Source organism: Bidens hawaiensis, unplaced genomic scaffold, assembly GCF_021521415.1.
Source record: "Bidens hawaiensis isolate Kalapana, Puna unplaced genomic scaffold, B.hawaiensis_p1.1 tig00011607_1, whole genome shotgun sequence".
Classification (NCBI taxonomy): Eukaryota; Viridiplantae; Streptophyta; class Magnoliopsida; order Asterales; family Asteraceae; genus Bidens; species Bidens hawaiensis.
Window position 1 is genome coordinate 446,829 of NW_027491905.1, and position 16,975 is coordinate 463,803.

Below are 16,975 nucleotides of genomic sequence, written 5' to 3' on the forward strand. Positions count from 1 at the left end.
AGGGGTCCGTCCATATTTTACATTATATGTATAATCTCATATTCCTCAATAATTCACATTTCTTCCACAATCAAATCATAACACTTGTTCTTGAATCAAAACCATGAAGTTAAAGAGGGGAGATCAAGTGGAGATTATGGATACGGGTCCCGGGTGTGACAACTGCCCAATCCGACCCGACCCAGGTACCCGTTTTCGAATCCGATTCTTTTTATGATTTAAAATTTGATTATTAATCTTTGTAAATTTAACATTTAATAAATTATATATATATATTTTTATATTACTTGCTAATAATAATAATTTCCTTCCCGCCGTCCCGCCTCTTTCTCTCTCTTGTCGCCATCTCGCCTCTTTCTCTCTCTTGTCGCCGTCCCGCCCCTTTGCTTAACCCTTAAGCCTTGAACCCCTTTTTCTCTTAACTCTTTGCTTGTCCTTTGGTTCTTCCCGCCTAAGGATGTCTGCGCAGCTCCACGCGCCAGACTCCTTACATGGAAGCCTGCGTGAAGACCAGCTGTTCCTGCGATACGCGAGACGAATTCTTCTCGCAGCGCGCTAAGAATTGTAGTTCTTCTCGCAGCGCGCTAAGAATTGTAGTTCTTCCCGCGACGCGCTAAGAATTGTAGTTCTTCTCGCGACGCGCTAAGGATTTGTAGTTCTTCCCGCGACGCGCTAAGGATTTAAGTTCTTCCCGCGGCGCGCTAAGGTTTGTTCTGTCTGCCTTCGCCCTCGCGCGTGCGCTCGAATCTTCTCGCGCTAGACCTTAAGTCTTTTCTTCTGTTTAGGTCAGCCTGTATTCTTTTGAAATATCTTATCTTTTGTGTGAGCACTTTAGGTCAGTTCTGACATCTGTCCGAAAAGCCACTTTCGGCGCAGCATGCGCACCAACCCTATTGGTTGACAGAAAAAGTGACTGACATAATCTTTTGAAATCTTCTTTTGCATGCCTTGAACAGTGTTTTATCTGACACCTCCCATGCTTTACCTGTAACCTGTCAGCTTTTCCCCATCCCCTGCAGCTGCCGGCATATCTTTCCATATCTTTTGCTTTTGTTTTCTTGTGCTTTTTGATATCTTTTGCTTGATTTGATAAGATATTTTCCTCTTTTTAAGGGATTGTGCTCCCTAGGGTTTCCCTATATATATAGCTATTTTCTTAACACTTCACACACTACACTTAAACACTCCCCATATCTCTCTCCCTTTGCTCTCTTGCTTCCGTCTTCTCTTCTGTTCTGCCCAGATCTCGGTAATTATAAATATATATTTTGTTTTTGTTTAACTAATCGATACTTAAGAAATAAAAACCAATCGTTAAACCAATAACCTCTTATTTATAGGTTAACTTGTGCTTGTTTAAAAGTTGATTCTTGCATTATCTTTCAACACACCTTTTTCAGGTGAGTAATCTCGTACCTAATCCCTTTTTATTTTTAATGTTTTGGGATGTTCATGTGTTCGTACAAACTTGAGTCTTAAACTTGTTTATAAACTTTTGTCGCGCAAAACCCCATGTGTTATGGACGTAGACTTGGCTGTTTATTTGTATGTGTGGATCATTAACCGTCTTGTCGGCCTATTCCGCAGTTTTCATGGATCCATTAGATGAACACGGGAGAACTATCGTTTATGATTTCTCTTTTGTTTACACTTGCACAGTTTTCTTGTTTTTGTGCTCAATTGGGAGCACGGATTGAACTATGAGCTATGATCTAAGGCTTGATCACAATCTGATTACACCCTTGCTGAACACCAGTTATACACATGACGCGCGCAGATATTGTTATCTATTTATATCTATTAAACTTGATTTCTCACCGACACGCAAGTGTTGACGTTTTATTTTAACACATGTTCAGGTTTGCTGTAGCTGTTTCTGGAAGCTTGAGGACACATAGGATGTTTTCTTTTCTTTTGGACCTAGTTTAAAATGTAACAAGACAAGTTTATGTTATTTGAATATTTTGAGTTATGATATGATTTATGTTACTTTATGTCATGTTCTGCGCGTGCGCAAGGAAATGTATTTATTAAATATTGACACCCAAATAGTGTCGCGAGTAATGAAACAATACTGTCACACCCGGCCCTGAGCGGCGGAAACAGCAGGGCGCGCGCGAGTGGGGATTGATAATTAAGCACGGGCCATTGCAAACATTCAAAGATTTTCATTGCGCATGAAATGTTTAATACAAACACATTACATTGTATAAAAATTACATAAAAACATCCAAGTATAAAAACTGTTGAAGATTTCCATGCCATATCCCCTTGCGCGGCGGGAACAACCACGCGCATCGAAGGGATAGAACTAAAATCTTCCAAAAAGCTAGTTTTAGATGTTCAGCGTGAGGTGCTCTAAGTGTGACTCCATGCGCTACCTAGTTATCTCCTGAAAGACACGTAAAAACATTTGAATCAGTATAAACTGAGTGATTTCACAAGTTTTAGTAACTTGATAAATCGTATTGCATCATAATCTTGATACAAATCATTCTGAAACATAATTCTGATAGCATCATTAAAACACATGTTTGGTAAAACATAGTTCTATCAACATATTCTGATAAAATCGTTCCGCGGGTTACGCGCGAACATTTCTGGGAACTGTGCTCGTCTATGCAAAGTGGCGCTGCCACTACGAGCTAAAATAAGTAATACCGTCCCGCGGGTTACGCGCGAACGTTTCAGGAAAATGTGCTCGTCCATGCAAAGTGGCGCTGCCACTACGAGCTAATCAATAATTCCGTCCCGCGGGTTACGCGCAGACGTTGTGCCGGAAAACAAGGCGCTCGTCCATGCAAAGAGGCGCGACCCCTACGAGCGGGCTCAAACCCATAGTACTGCCCCATGACCATACTAGGCACTCGTCCATGCAAAGAGGTGCGACCCCTATGAGTGGGTGGATCAAACCAGCAGTCCCTACCCTTAGAGTTCCAATGGTAAAGTGATCACTTACTCGAGTTCTAGCGCACATACATCGAAAACCTTAGATAACCGTTCGCATTGCTCATCATGAAATATAATTTAAACACAATCGCTTGCATAGCTTGTAAGTATACCATGATAAAACATTATTTAAGTACGTGTCCCTCGCCCCGAAAACAGTTTAAAAAAAAACAGTGAAAACAGCGAGAATAGGGGCTGTGAGACTCACCTGTGGTTCTTGTTAAGGGGTTAATCGAGATTCGGGTTTTCTTGGTGTTGGCCTCGGAATCGAAGGTCTAGAATACGATTAAATAACAAGAAGTATATATATTAAGATCAAGAAATGGGAGAATATAAGGGTTGGAAAGTAGATCTCAAGGTTATATTCTCGGCTTACCTAGTAACAGGATCGGAAATGGAAACAACGGATGCTTGGGAGAGGATTTGTGCAAGTTTGCAGTTCTTTGAAGTGTGTTTTGGGTGATAATTTAGGTTACATATTTATAGGCAAACTCAAGGGAACACAATCCCTTGCTTTAGGGGATTGTAATCTTTTCATATCTAGGGGTAATGATGATAAAGTATGGAAATTATTATTATTTATTTAAAAGTGGAGTAGTGGATAAAAGATTTTGATTTTTGATTTGGTCAGGACATGCAGGTCTGGGGTTGGTGATAATAGGGTGGCTGACAGTTGACTTTTCATGTTACAGTGTGCTTTTTCAGGTACTTTTGTCAGTGTACAGTAAAAAAAAGTGGAAAATCTCTGAAACACGCTACTGTTTCCTTTTGGGCGGGAGTAATCTCCTTACGTCTGGAGAATAGACTAAGTGTTCTGCGCGTATTACTTTGTGCGCATAGCTTTCTGCGTGAAGGACATTTCTTTGCTGCGGGTAGGTGCGTGACCTTCTCGCAGTCAGGGACATTGAGTTTCATTTGTAGATTCTCCAGGTGGTCTTGGTATTTCAACATAGTGATCAGTCATGTTGAAGTCAATTCCATCTTGGGGCTTCAGACAAACTAGCTCTCCATGTTCCCGCCATGCGGGGAGGTTAGTTCCCTTCCGCACGCGCACAAACGATTTAGGATGCACCCGCCTTAGCATCATGCGGGATGGTCAACCCATTAGACAACATAACGTTAAGGTACATGAAAACATAAAGCCAAAGCATTCGCGTATGGCGCATATAACATATGCCCACGCTGGTTCTTAACATGGCGTGCTCGCGCAGGGCGCACATAACAAATGCACGCGCTGATTAACATGGCGCGCTCGCGCAGGGCGCACATAACAAATGCACGCGCTGATTAACATGGCGCGCTCGCGCAGGGCGCACATAACAAATGCACGCGCTGATTAACATGGCGCGCTCGCGCAGGGCGCACATAACAAATGCACGCGCTGATTAACATGGCGCGCTCGCACATAACATAATTACCTAATATTTAGGTTGATTACTTGGTTTAAGGGATTGGGAATTTACCGGGTGTCACATTCTCTCCCTGTTAAGCGAATTTCGTCCCGAAATTTAGGAGACGTTGCTGGCAGAAGCCATGCTCTGAAAGAGGTGTGGGTATTTGATGCGCATCTGGTCTTCTCTTTCCCAAGTGAATTCAGGCCCACACCTCGAGTTCCATTGAACCTTTACTAACTTGATTCGACTTCTGCGCAACTTTTGTTCTTTCCAATCGGTTACGGCTATAGGCTCTTCTACGAAGTGCAGTTGTTTGTCGATGTGAATCTCTTCCAACGGTAAAATCAACGTTTCATCAGATAAACACTTTTTGAGGTTGGTCACATGAAACGTATCATGAACTCCACTGAGTTCGGCGGGTAAACGGAGTTTATAAGCAACCGGACCGATCCTTTCCAGGATCTCAAATGGTCAGATGAAGCGCGGATTCAACTTTCCTCGCTTGCCGAAACGGGGGACTCCTTTCCATGGAGAGACTTTCAAAAGTACTTTATCCCCTACTTGAAATTCCAATGGTTTCCTTCGCACGTCTGCGTAGCTCTTCTGTCTATCGCGCGCTGTCTTAAGGCGATCCCTTATCTGAAAAATCTTGTCTGTTGTTTCTTGGATCAATTCTGGCCCAGTCATTTGCTTGTCACCCACTTCAGCCCAGCACAGTGGGGATCTACACTTGCGCCCATACAAAGCTTCGAACGGCGCAGCCTTGATACTTGTGTGATAACTGTTGTTGTAAGAAAATTCAACCAATGGGAGATGAGTATCCCAGCTACCACCGAAATCGATTGCGCACGCGCGCAGCATATCTTCCAATGTCTGGATTGTTCGCTCGCTTTGCCCATCCGTTTGAGGATGATAAGCTGTACTCATATCAAGGCGAGTACCTAGAGCTCCTTGTAACGATCTCCAAAATCTTGAGGTGAACCGACTATCTCTATCAGAAATGATGGACACTGGGACTCCATGTTTTGAAACTACTTCTCGAATATACAATCGGGCTAACTTTTCCATCTTATCGGTTTCCTTGATCGGCAGGAAGTGCGCTGACTTAGTTAGCCGATCTACAATAACCCAGATCGTGTCATAACCCCCAGGTGTCCTTGGCAGTTTGGTGATGAAGTCCATAGAGATTTGTTCCCACTTCCACATGGGAATTTCTAGCTGCTGAAGTAACCCCGACGGCTTCTGATATTCAGCCTTTACTTTTGAACACGTCAGGCACTTACTGACATACGTCGCGATGGCGCCTTTAAGATTGGGCCACCAATACAGCGCTTTAACATCTTGGTACATCTTGTCTGCGCCAGGATGTACGGAATACCGCGTCTTGTGAGCCTCGTTTAATACTCGCTCACGCAATCCTCCCTTGAGAGGGACCCATATGCGGTTAGCGAAATATAGATTGCCGTTCTTAAGTTCCAAATTCTTAATCATACCCCCAAGGGATTCGTTTTTAGCAAACTCTGGTTTCAAAGCTTCTTGCTGAGCGTCTCGGATGCTGGTAAAGAGATCTGCGCGAATGGTCAGCCTTAGAGCCTTGACTCGTAGTTTTTTTATTCGCTCCTTCCTACTTAGCGCGTCTGCTACCACATTCGCCTTTCCAGGGTGGTACTTAATTTCACAATCATAATCATTCAACAACTCCACCCATCTTCGTTGCCTCATGTTTAAATCCTTTTGATCAAATATATGTTGAAGGCTCTTGTGATCCGTAAAGATTACACACTTTGTACCATAGAGGTAATGGCGCCAAATCTTTAGCGCGAAGACAACCGCTCCAAGTTCCAGATCATGCGTTGTGTAGTTCTTTTCATTGGTCTTGAGTTGGCGCGAGGCATACGCTATGACTTTGTCTCGCTGCATAAGGACACATCCGAGTCCCTGATGTGAAGCGTCGCAGTAAACGACGATGTCATCCGTCCCCTCAGGCAGAGACAGAATTGGCGCACTACATAACTTCTGTTTTAACATTTGAAATGCTGCTTCCTGATTTTCGCCCCAAACAAACTTCTTGTCTTTCTGAGTTAGCGCGGTCAGAGGTAGAGCTATCTTGGAGAAGTTCTCAATGAAGCGTCGATAGTAGCCAGCTAGTCCTAGGAATTGCCTCACCTCAGTTGGGGTTTTTGGCGCTTCCCAGTTTTCGATGGCCTTGACTTTGGAAGGATCAACGTGTATTCCTTTCTCGTTTACAACGTGACCGAGAAAGTGAACTTCTCTAAGCCAAAACTCGCACTTGGAAAACTTCGCATACAACTTTTCTTTCCTCAACAATTCCAAAATCAATCTCAGGTGTTGCTGATGCTCGGCCTTGGTCCGAGAATAAATCAGAATATCATCTATAAATACAATCACAAACTTGTCCAAGTATGGTTTGCACACGCGGTTCATCAGATCCATGAATACAGCCGGCGCATTAGTTAGCCCGAAAGGCATCACTAAGAACTCATAATGGCCGTATCTAGTTCGGAAGGCTGTTTTCGGCACATCTTCCTCATGGACCCTAAGTTGGTGGTATCCTGACCGTAGATCTATCTTCGAATAATAACTGGATCCCTGCAACTGGTCAAATAAGTCGTCAATCCTCGGTAAGGGGTACCGATTCTTGACTGTCAGCTTGTTCAGCTCCCTATAGTCAATACACATCCGGAACGAACCATCCTTCTTCTTAACAAACAGTACTGGAGCTCCCCACGGTGAAAAGCTTGGGCGTATGAAACCCTTATCCAATAGTTCCTGTAACTGATTGGATAGCTCTTGCATCTCAGATGGAGCTAGTCGATAAGGCGCTCGAGCTACTGGCGCAGCTCCTGGGACCAAGTCAATACGAAACTCGACTTGTCGCGGCGGCGGTAATTCGGGCAAATCTTCAGGAAAAACTTCTGGAAATTCGCGCACTACTGGTAAGTCTTCAATTCTTCGCTCATCCCCTTTCTTCTCTACTACATGCGCCAGGAAGGCGTAGCACCCTTTCCTTAGGCACTTGCGCGCCTTTAGGCACGAAATCAGTTTCGTCGCAACTCCCCTTCTTTCCCCTTGAATTACCAAGGTTTCTCCGTTCAACAGTGGGATCCGAACCTGCTTCTCATGGCAAATAACTTCCGCGTGGTTCTCGACTAACCAATCCATACCTATCACAATGTCAAAACTTCCCAAGTCTATTGGCAACAAGTTAATATTGAACCCGTGACCTCCCATGACTATTACACATTGTTCAGTTCTTTCGTTCGCGCATAACTGCCTACCATTGGCTAGTTCTATAGTATAAGGTGTGTCTAGCCTACTGGTCGCTAAGACTAGGGAGTCTTTAAACTCAGCGGATATAAAACTTAGGTCAGCGCCAGTATCAAATAAGACAGATGCAAAATGTCCGTTAAGCAAAAACGTACCGGTTACCACATTCGGCTCTTCTTTAGCTTCGCCTGCGCCGATCACAAAAGCTCTCCCGCGAGCTTGGTTTCCCTTTTGCGGGCAATCCCGACTAAAATGCCCTGGCTTCCCGCATGCGTAGCAGTTGTCGCTTGCTCCAGCTTCTCTGACACGGCAATTCATCGTCTTGTGCCCTGGTCTGCCACATTTGGCACATTCGATTCTTGCGCATTCACCCTCGTGGTGATACTTGCATTTGTTGCACCATGGGCGAGGCCCGCTGTATCCTTTCCTTGATGGCTCCGCGGCTTGGATCGCGTAAGCCCTTACGCTCTCCTGCTTCTTGAACGGTGGTTGCTTGGAGTCGGACCCTCGGTGGTGAGAGTTCCACTTCCTCTTGGGATCAGAGGTTCGCTGCTCGATTCCGCGCGTAGTTAACATACCCGCACGGACCGTATCCCTTGTAAGGGTGATGGCCCGCGCTACCGCCTCATCAAAGGTTGGAGGCGCTGCGGCGTTGAGCGGAACCCTAACAACAGGAGGTAACCCAAAGATATACCTCTCGATCTTCTTTTCCTCCGTGTTTGCCATGTCTGGCACCAACTGGCAAAGCTCGTTGAACCGGTTGTTGTAGGCGTCGATATCCGTTCCTACCATGGTGTGGTTCCAGAATTCCTGTTGTAGGTTCTGAATTTCTGCGCGAGAGCAGAACTTTCTCATCAACATTTCCTTCAGTTCCTCCCAGGTCTTGTGAAGAGCAACTTCTCGCCCCAAGGTTTTCACTTGAAGCTTCCACCAAGACGAAGCTGCTTCTTGGAACATGCAGGTCGCGTAAAGGACCTTCTGGTTCTCACTACATCCGCTAATGGAGAGAACTGTCTCCATCTTGTCAATCCAGTTGTAGAGCCCAATGGCCCCTTCGATACCCTTGAATGGCCAAGGCTTACAGGCCATGAATGTCTTGTAGGAGCATCCTTTGTCCAAGGCTCCTGATTCGGGTTCTGGGGTCTCATTCTGACGACCCTGACTTGATTCGGCCTTGCTGGCCTCATGTGTTGCGATCGCTTGCGCGATTATTTCCGCGAGTTCCTCGGGTGTCATGGTAATTCCCTTGGCTTTAGTTGGAGGCATTCTCGCTTTAAAAGAGAATGAAAATATATCAAACTTAGCGCATGTACTCTGAGCACATAATGTTTTTCTTTAATTACTACACTGTGTGACCCGTGTTCCTAAGTGTGTGCATAGTTTCCTTTGAAAATATTTTCTTTGAAAAATATTTCATGCGATTCCCCAACGGTTATAGTCTAGGTTAAAACTTCTTTTCCTAGTTCGCTATAACCAGTGCTCTGATACCAATCTGTCACACCCGGCCCTGAGCGGCGGAAACAGCCGGGCGCGCGCGAGTGGGGATTGATAATTAAGCACGGGCCATTGCAAACATTCAAAGATTTTCATTGCGCATGAAATGTTTAATACAAACACATTACATTGTTTAAAAATTACATAAAAACATCCAAGTATAAAAACTGTTGAAGATTTCCATGCCATATCCCCTTGCGCGGCGGGAACAACCACGCGCATCGAAGGGATAGAACTAAAATCTTCCAAAAAGCTAGTTTTAGATGTTCAGCGTGAGGTGCTCTAAGTGTGACTCCATGCGCTACCTAGTTATCTCCTGAAAGACACGTAAAAACATTTGAATCAGTATAAACTGAGTGAGTTCACAAGTTTTAGTAACTTGATAAATCGTATTGCATCATAATCTTGATACAAATCATTCTGAAACATAATTCTGATAGCATCATTAAAACACATGTTTGGTAAAACATAGTTCTATCAACATATTCTGATAAAATCGTTCCGCGGGTTACGCGCGAACATTTCTGGGAACTGTGCTCGTCTATGCAAAGTGGCGCTGCCACTACGAGCTAAAATAAGTAATACCGTCCCGCGGGTTACGCGCGAACGTTTCAGGAAAATGTGCTCGTCCATGCAAAGTGGCGCTGCCACTACGAGCTAATCAATAATTCCGTCCCGCGGGTTACGCGCAGACGTTGTGCCGGAAAACAAGGCGCTCGTCCATGCAAAGAGGCGCGACCCCTACGAGCGGGCTCAAACCCATAGTACTGCCCCATGACCATACTAGGCACTCGTCCATGCAAAGAGGTGCGACCCCTACGAGTGGGTGGATCAAACCAGCAGTCCCTACCCTTAGAGTTCCAATGGTAAAGTGATCACTTACTCGAGTTCTAGCGCACATACATCGAAAACCTTAGATAACCGTTCGCATTGCTCATCATGAAATATAATTTAAACACAATCGCTTGCATAGCTTGTAAGTATACCATGATAAAACATTATTTAAGTACGTGTCCCTCGCCCCGAAAACAGTTTAAAAAAAAACAGTGAAAACAGCGAGAATAGGGGCTGTGAGACTCACCTGTGGTTCTTGTTAAGGGGTTAATCGAGATTCGGGTTTTCTTGGTGTTGGCCTCGGAATCGAAGGTCTAGAATACGATTAAATAACAAGAAGTATATATATTAAGATCAAGAAATGGGAGAATATAAGGGTTGGAAAGTAGATCTCAAGGTTATATTCTCGGCTTACCTAGTAACAGGATCGGAAATGGAAACAACGGATGCTTGGGAGAGGATTTGTGCAAGTTTGCAGTTCTTTGAAGTGTGTTTTGGGTGATAATTTAGGTTACATATTTATAGGCAAACTCAAGGGAACACAATCCCTTGCTTTAGGGGATTGTAATCTTTTCATATCTAGGGGTAATGATGATAAAGTATGGAAATTATTATTATTTATTTAAAAGTGGAGTAGTGGATAAAAGATTTTGATTTTTGATTTGGTCAGGACATGCAGGTCTGGGGTTGGTGATAATAGGGTGGCTGACAGTTGACTTTTCATGTTACAGTGTGCTTTTTCAGGTACTTTTGTCAGTGTACAGTAAAAAAAAGTGGAAAATCTCTGAAACACGCTACTGTTTCCTTTTGGGCGGGAGTAATCTCCTTACGTCTGGAGAATAGACTAAGTGTTCTGCGCGTATTACTTTGTGCGCATAGCTTTCTGCGTGAAGGACATTTCTTTGCTGCGGGTAGGTGCGTGACCTTCTCGCAGTCAGGGACATTGAGTTTCATTTGTAGATTCTCCAGGTGGTCTTGGTATTTCAACATAGTGATCAGTCATGTTGAAGTCAATTCCATCTTGGGGCTTCAGACAAACTAGCTCTCCATGTTCCCGCCATGCGGGGAGGTTAGTTCCCTTCCGCACGCGCACAAACGATTTAGGATGCACCCGCCTTAGCATCATGCGGGATGGTCAACCCATTAGACAACATAACGTTAAGGTACATGAAAACATAAAGCCAAAGCATTCGCGTATGGCACATATAACATATGCCCACGCTGGTTCTTAACATGGCGTGCTCGCGCAGGGCGCACATAACAAATGCACGCGCTGATTAACATGGCGCGCTCGCGCAGGGCGCACATAACAAATGCACGCGCTGATTAACATGGCGCGCTCGCGCAGGGCGCACATAACAAATGCACGCGCTGATTAACATGGCGCGCTCGCGCAGGGCGCACATAACAAATGCACGCGCTGATTAACATGGCGCGCTCGCACATAACATAATTACCTAATATTTAGGTTGATTACTTGGTTTAAGGGATTGGGAATTTACCGGGTGTCACAAATACGTGGCGCCCCGATGTATAATCCGCCATCGGTCGGGGTGTTACAGATTGGTATCAGAGCTCCGTGACTTTAGGATAGGTGGTTAGACGTAACGACCTAGAATACCTAAGAGTCCCTTCTCGCGCATGAGAAATATCTCATGTTTGCGCGCTAATTGTTATTTACTCGATATTTATAAAATATGCTGGCGCATACGCAGCACTTGATTTCATGTTTTATTCGTGATCTTTCGATTTTTATTAAATTTCAATTTATTTCTTTACTTACATATTCGTTTGTTGTGGGGATTGAAAATCCGAGAAGTCATGGTGGTACATGAATAGTTGATTTTCAATTACCATTAACTTTATGTTTTAAATTGAAGAATTGAAAAGTCATGGTGATACATGAATTGTCAATCTCCAATATTCATTTACTCGATATTTTAAATTGAAGATCTGAAAAGTCATGGTGATACATGAATTGTCAACCTTCAATGCTTGTTTACTCGTATATTTTAAATTGAAGATTTGAAAAGTCATGGTGATACATGAATTGTCAATTTTCAATTCGAATTCCTTACCTGTATTAAGTTTGCATTTAAATTCATATTTTACTTCAAAATTTGACAGCATATAACTTCGCGAAACAAGCTTTACGACGGTATACTATGCGCTAAAACGATTTCCTATACCAAGATATTAACAAAAATTAAAACTTTTATAGAATGCCTCCGCTATCAGCTCGTCATCAGAGGAGAGAAGCCTCGCGCAGACGTAGGCAGCAACGTTCCCAGGAAATGGCCGCCGCGATAGCCCAAGCCTTAAACCAGAATAATCCCAACCCCTCCGGATACAATATTAAATCCTTTAATGCGGGTAACCCTCAAAAATTCACAGGACTTGAAGGAGCCACCGTAATGCTCCAATGGCTCGAGAAAGTTAAGAACACCTTCCTCCATACCCAATGCCCTCCAGACCGACGAACCTTATATGCCTCTAGTGTCCTGGAATCAAGGGCGCTTACTTGGTGGAACGGAGTAGCTCATGCGCGTGGCGCAGAGGCTGCTTCTAGCATGCTCTGGGAGGAATTCAAGGAAATCTTGACGCGAGAGTTCTGCCCTCCCAACGAAGTAAAGCGCCTGGAGGAAGAGTTTTGGAACCTGAAACAGTACAGTGGCGAAGCGCGCGAGTACGCGACGCGCTTCCATGAATTAAGCTTGCTTGTCCCGCACCTAGTTACCCCTTCCCGCCGAGCCATCGAGAAGTTCCTTGGGGGTCTCCCCATGGAAATCCAAGATTCTGTATGGGCCAGGAACCCACTAACCCTCTCTGACGCCATCGAGTTGGCCGCTGTGCTCAGCGACAACCATGTCAGGGCAGGAACCCTGTTCCTGCGGGGAGCTGAGAAGACCAAACCCACCAAGACTGTCCCAGAACCAATAGAAACCAAGCCAGAACCCTCAAACCGTAACAACCTCAAGCGCAGGCGCAAAGCCTATGCGCTTACCAGCCCGCCCATTGTCCAGCAACCCACCTACCAACCTCCAGTTTACGCGCCTAACCCACTGTCGACCTACCCAACACCTCCTGTAGTCCACAACTATGCCTTAACCAATCCAGCACTCCCTGCCCCGCCAACTAAGAAACCCTACACAGGAAACCAACCCTTTTGCCCAACCTGTAGACTTCACCACCCACCTCAAGTCCCGTGCCGACAATGTAACCGATGTGGCCGTACTGGTCACACTGCTGAGAACTGTAGAGTCCTCCCCGCCAACCCAATCGTGCAAACACCACCAACCTACCTGCAGAACCCACAACCAACATACCCTAATCCACGACCCAAGTCGTGCTATAACTGCGGTGATCCCAGTCATTTCCGGAACGTGTGCCCGAGACTACAAGTTCAGATTACGCAAGCGAACCCAGTTAACCAAATTTCAAACCAAGTGACGCGCGGCCGAGCTTTTAATATAACCGCGCACCAAGCGCAAGCGAATAATGACGTGGTTAATGGTACATTTTTACTTAACGGACAATATGCATCTATACTTTTTGATACTGGCGCCGATAGAAGTTTTATTTCTCGCACATTTGAGCAGAAACTTGCGCGACCACGAGTAAACTTAAACGAAAACTTTTCAGTTGAATTGGCTAATGGTGAAACTATTTTAATAAACTCCGTGATCAAAGATTTCACGCTTAACCTTAATGAACATGATTTTCTAATCGACCTCATTCCTATGCCGCTTGGAAGCTTTGATGTTATTATCGGTATGGACTGGCTCTCGCAAAATCGCGCCGAAGTTATTTGCGCCAAAAAGATGATTCGCATTCCTAGAGAAAATGGTGATCTGCATATCTACGGCGAGAAACCATCTAACGGTCTTAAACTTATGTCATGCACTGAAGCCCGAAGACTTTTGCGGAAGAATTGTGTCGCTTTCTTAGCCCATGTGGTCAAACCCGATGAAGGAAAGAAGAAACTTTCTGAAATCCCCATCGTGCGTGACTTTCCTGAAGTCTTTCCCGATGATCTTTCTGGTTTACCTCCCGCTCGGGAAGTCGAGTTTCGTGTTGATCTTGTCCCTGGTGCTTCCCCCGTAGCCAAATCTCCTTATCGACTTGCACCCGCTGAAATGCAAGAATTAGCAAGTCAACTCCAAGAGTTGACCGCTAAAGGATTCATTCGCCCTAGCTCTTCGCCATGGGGTGCTCCGGTGTTGTTCGTTAAAAAGAAAGATGGTACGTTTCGCATGTGTATTGATTACCGCGAGCTGAACAAGCTCACCATTATGAACCGGTATCCCTTACCTCGTATTGACGACCTCTTTGACCAACTCCAAGGTGCCTCTTGTTTCTCCAAGATCGATCTCCGTTCTGGCTATCACCAGTTGCGTATCCGCGAAGAGGATATTCCCAAGACTGCTTTTCGAACCCGCTATGGCCATTTTGAATTCTTGGTCATGTCCTTCGGTTTAACCAACGCACCCGCCGTTTTCATGGATCTAATGAATCGGGTGTGTAGGCCTTTCTTGGATAAATTCGTGATCGTGTTCATCGATGATGTTCTGGTGTATTCTAAAACCAAGGCCGAGCATGAGCAACATCTTCGGTTGGTGTTGCAAAAGCTTCGAACCGAGCAACTCTTTGCCAAACTCTCCAAGTGTGAGTTTTGGTCGGATGAAGTACAGTTTCTTGGTCATGTTGTAAACAAGATGGGTATTCATGTCGACCCATCCAAGATTGAAGCAATCAAGAACTGGATTACGCCATCCACTCCTACCGAAATCCGTTCCTTTTTGGGCTTAGCTGGTTACTACCGGCGATTTATTTCGAACTTCTCAAAGATCGCTTTGCCTTTAACAGCTTTAACGCACAAAGGCAAACCGTATATTTGGGGCTCGAAGCAAGAAGAAGCCTTTCTGAAACTCAAGCAATTGTTGTGCGAAGCTCCTGTTCTAGCGTTACCTGAGGGTAATGATGATTTTGTCGTGTATTGTGATGCCTCCAACCAAGGTCTCGGTTGTGTACTTATGCAACGAGGCAAGGTTATCGCTTACGCGTCAAGGCAACTTAAAATTCACGAAAAGAATTATACGACTCACGATCTCGAACTTGGTGCAGTTGTATTTGCCTTGAAAATCTGGAGACACTACCTCTATGGTACTAAGTGTATCCTTTACACCGACCATAAAAGCCTTCAGCATATTTTTGATCAAAAGGAACTTAACATGAGACAACGCCGATGGAACGAACTCATCAGCGATTACGATTGTGAGATCCGGTATCACCCTGGTAAGGCTAATGTGGTAGCCGATGCGCTCAGCCGAAAACCCAGCCAACTTAACTGTATCTTGCCGCGCACGCAGCTTCACTTCGCGCCGATTCAAAGCAATCTTGAATCACGCATTCGTGACGCGCAGCGCGCATCGATCAGCAATGGCAACCTTCGCGCCGAGTTAGCGTGTGGCGCGGAAGCGCATTTTGTCCCTAATCTGAGTGGAATTCTCTGCTATCTCAATCGCATCTGGATTCCCAATGATGAGAATCTTCGCTCTGTCATACTGAGTGAAGCGCACAAAACTCGTTATTCCGTTCATCCTGGTGCTGACAAAATGTACAAAGATTTGCGCCTTTCTTTTTGGTGGCCTGGTATGAAAAAGGATATTGCTGTGTTCGTATCTAAATGCCTAACTTATTCCAAGGTAAAAGCTGAACATCAACGCCCATCTGGTTTGCTCGAACAACCTGAAATTCCTACGTGGAAATGGGAAAGTATAGCAATGGACTTTATCACCAAGTTACCCTTGACCGCAAGCAAACATGATAGCATTTGGGTAATAGTGGATCGATTAACCAAGTCTGCCCACTTTCTGCCCATTCGTGAAACCTACCGTGTCGAACAACTTGTGCATCTTTATGTCAAGGAAATTGTCTGCCGCCATGGTACTCCTTTGAGCATCATATCCGATCGCGATGGCCGTTTTATATCTCGCTTTTGGAAATCTCTCCAATCTGCATTAGGAACTCGTCTGGACATGAGTACTGCATATCATCCTCAGACTGACGGACAGTCTGAGCGAACCATTCAAACCCTTGAGGATATGCTTCGATCTTGTGTTCTTGATTTTGGAGGTAATTGGGATTCACACCTACCTCTGGTCGAGTTCTCTTATAATAACAGCTATCATTCCAGCATCGGTATGGCCCCATTTGAAGCACTTTACGGTCGAAAGTGCCGTTCACCGATTTGTTGGAACGAAGTGGGTGAAGTTCAAATCACAGGACCAGAACTAGTTCAAGAGACAACCGATAAAATCGCCAAGATCCGTGATCATCTGCTGACTGCCAGAAGCCGACAGAAGAGTTACGCAGATCGCAGGCGGAAGCCTCTCAAATTTCTAGTTGGTGATCTTGTTCTCCTCAAAGTGTCGCCCTGGAAGGGTGTTGTCCGCTTTGGGAAGAAAGGTAAGCTTGCGCCTCGTTATGTTGGTCCATTCAAGATTCTCGCGAGAGTAGGAAAAGTTGCTTACAAACTAGACCTACCGCCCACGCTCAGCAATGTGCATCCAACTTTCCATGTATCCAATCTCAAGAAATGTTTAGCTGACGAGAACCTTCACATACCACTTGATGAAGTTCAAGTTGATGAGTCTATGCATTTCGTTGAGAAGCCTGTTGAGATTATGGATCGCGAGGTGAAGAAAACCAAGCGCAGTCGCATCCCTATTGTTAAAGTTCGTTGGCAGTCCAAGCGCGGAGCCGAGTTCACTTGGGAAAGGGAAGATCAGATGAAGATCAAGTACCCGCACCTTTTCTCTACGCAACCTACTTCCAGATAAATTTCGGGACGAAATTTCTTAAAGTAGGGGAGACTGTGACAACTGCCCAATCCGACCCGACCCAGGTACCCGTTTTCGAATCCGATTCTTTTTATGATTTAAAATTTGATTATTAATCTTTGTAAATTTAACATTTAATAAATTATATATATATATTTTTATATTACTTGCTAA